This window comes from Periplaneta americana, chromosome 7 (genome assembly GCF_040183065.1).
Source record: "Periplaneta americana isolate PAMFEO1 chromosome 7, P.americana_PAMFEO1_priV1, whole genome shotgun sequence".
Taxonomy (NCBI): Eukaryota; Metazoa; Arthropoda; class Insecta; order Blattodea; family Blattidae; genus Periplaneta; species Periplaneta americana.
This window is the reverse complement of record NC_091123.1, coordinates 17,575,985-17,579,594: the sequence shown is the minus strand read 5'-3', so window position 1 is coordinate 17,579,594 and position 3,610 is coordinate 17,575,985.

Genomic DNA, 3,610 nt, shown 5'->3' with positions numbered 1-3,610 from the left:
GAGGGGTTGGAAAGCAATGGTAGATCATTAATGTTTAAGTGAGGGGTTTGGACTTTTTCCATTGCTGGTTGTCACAATAAAAAAATTAAGACACAACGTTTCGAAAGGTGGTTCTCCCTTCGTCTTCAGGTGGAAGGATGGAGAGAAATGAAAAAAAAAACCTACTGTTGGGATCGTTACGTACAGCTATTCTGTTTGACTGATCCATATTGTTCATACTTTGTCCGTATCTTTATACATTATTGTGTAATTTGTTTATAAATGATCCATTAATTTTTGTCCACACCTGTGGAGTAACGGTTAGCGCGTCTAGCCGCGAAACCAGGTGGCCCGGGTTCGATTCCCGGTCGGGACAAATCACCTGGCTGATGTTTTTTCCGAGGTTTTCCCTCAACCCAATATGAGCAAATGCTGGGTAACTTTCGGTGTTGGACCCCGCTTAGATCGAATAAATGACGCTATAGACAAATTGAACGAAGACATTGACTCGATTGTGACATGGACAAAGAAATTCCATCTTAATATCAACCCTGGAAAGACACAAGCAATCATATTAGGACACAAACGGCAAACCGATGCTGTAAAGCACCTCGACATTTCCCCCGTTAAAGTAAGTACAGTGCATATCCCTTTCAGTTCTTCGGTAAAAAATCTTGGCATTCACATGGATAATAATCTCAACTGGGACATGCAAATCACAGAAACCTGCAGAAAAGTATATTATATTATCCATGTGCTAAAAAGGATAAATGTTCATCTTCCCTCTTGCTTAAAAAAGTCCCTTGTGCAGACCCTTGTATTTTCCTATTTTGACTATGCTGACATTTTACTGACTGACCTTTCCAGCGACAACAAAACGAAACTTCAACGTGCTCATAATTTGTGTGTAGTTTTGTAAACAATGTTCGTAAATATGATCATATTACTCCATCCCTGGAAACAATAGGTTGGCTTAAACTAGATAAGAAAAGAAATTTACATTCACTTCTCCTTCTCTTCGAATTCTTGAACTCTTCTATTCCTTCGTACCTGTCGTCTCGACTCACTTACCTTTCTTCCCACCACAATCTGAACACACGCTCTCGCCATGAAACAATACTAACAATACCATCCCATCGCACCTCCTCACACTCATCCTCTTTCACAATAGCCCTGCCAAGACTCTGGAATTCGTTACCTGCTAGCATCAGGGACTGTCGAAATAAAATTCAATTCAAACGCAAACTTACTAGGCACTTGGTCAGTAATTGAGACTCGTTCAGACATGGTTTCTTGTAAATAGTTATCTTAATCATCACAAAATATTTCAATATCCGGTAATTTCATCACTATAGAATTTTGTTATTGTAGGTTTAATTTGTAATTTAGTAAATACAAAAATATTCTTTGTTCTTAACTTCTATGATAAAATGTCTAGCTTTCATTAATCAGGTAATCTTGTACTTTAATTTTTATTGTAATTGTAATTGTAAATTTAATATTAATTGTAATCTTATTGTTCATGTTATAGTTGTAATCCCCTGGTAGAGGGGCAGAGAAGGCCTGACGGCCTTATCTCTACCAGGTTAAATGAATAAATACTACTACTAAGACTCATTTCACCGGCATTATCACCTTCATCTCATTCAGACGCTAAATAACCTTAGATGTTGATAAAGCGTCGTAAAATAACCTACTAAAATAAAAAATCCATTAATTTACTTTTTGTTTATTTAATATTTTTAATCTTATGTTTAATTTTTATTACTCGATTACAATTTTTTCCTCATACATCAGTCATACAGAATAACTGTACGTAACGATCCCAACAGTAGGTTTTTTTCCTTTCTCTCCATCCTTCCACCTGAAGACGAAGGGAGAACCACCCTTCGAAACGTTGTGCCTTAATTTTTTGATTGTGACAACCAGCAATGGATAAGTCCAAACCCCTCACCTAAACATATTTTCGTAAGTAAACTATACGAGAAAGAGATCAACATGTGAGGTATTTTGTCTGACAATATTAAAGTTCATTGGTTTGACTAAACAATTGATTCACGAGACATAACCTAAAAACGTATTTTGTTTGAGCACATGAAATTATTAGTACTAACTCCGAAAACTGAATGTAACCATGCAATGATTTTTTACTCCTAGTAATTATGCTGTTCTAGTTATACTTGCTGTCTCCGTGAGCATAATTCTTTCTCCATTATCTTCTTTCGGTTAAATCTGAAAGAACAGAACGCCAGTAGGGGAAGTTATCCCCACTCTCACAGCACGCTTTGCGCTTTCTTGGTGGAATAGCTGCCATGATATTTTCCTCTTTTTGACATTATTGTAATAACAATCTGAACATGAAAGAAATTCATTAAAATGTGAAATGGTATTTCTATCGATTACCCACCTGCATTATCACACCCAAGTATGTTATGTTTATTTACACTTATTTGACTGTAATTTTGAATTGTAACCACAACGCAATACACAATATATCTATTATGTATTAATATTAATACTGATTTTAATTAATTATTAGTACGTTCAAATTTCACTAGCTTCCAGTAACCGGCTCAGAGATCTAGTACAATTTTAATTTTATGGAACTCCAACATACCAGTTACAAAATCACTACCATTTGTAGTATTTGTCAGTATCGAAATTCGAAACGAAGTTGGCAAAAGAAAATTCAACCTGCAAACTAGAAAATAACCATTCCACTAGCATATATAGTAATGGGGGTGGGGGGAATTGTTAGGTTTCACCCTTACGGTATTAAGTAAGCTCACCCGGACTATATTTAGGCTGTATTTTTTTTATTACTTCTGGTTCTTTATATTTTTGTCAATTCATTTATAGGCCTACTTAATGTTAGCATTGTTTTGTCTATACTTTTATTTCTTATTTCATATTATTTATACTTTGTCCGTATCTTTATACATTATCGTGTAATTTGTGTGACTAAGCCTATCACTGTATTTCTAATGGTTTAATAAATTGAATTGAATTAACAATGAATAAACTTTCAAATTCTGAGTGGCATTCGAACCCAAGAACCTAGTGCACAACACGAAGACAAGAAAAATGTTGTAAGAAACTGTTACCCAACAATTCAATCGGTTATTGTTCAAAGGAACTAAGTCCACTTTTTAAAGTTTTTAGATAATCGAAAAAAACTGATCTGTGAATAAATTTATCGAAGATTAAACCAAAATATATTGTACACATGAAATATATGTGTACAATATAATATTTTGGTTTAATCTTCGATATGAACTAAGTCCACTTTTTAAAGTTTTGAGATAATCGAAAAAAAAACTGATCTGTGAATAAATTTATCGAAGATTAAACCAAAATATATTGTACACATGAAATATATGTGTACAATATAATATTTTGGTTTAATCTTCGATAGGAACTAAGTCCACTTTTTAAAGTTTTGAGATAATCGAAAAAAACTGATCTGTGAATAAATTTATCGAAGATTAAACCAAAATATATTGTACACATGAAATATATGTGTACAATATAATATTTTGGTTCAATGTTCGATAGGAACTAAGTCCACTTTTTAAAGTTTTGAGATGATCGAAAAAAAAACTGTTTTGTGGATAATCTATCGCAGATTAAG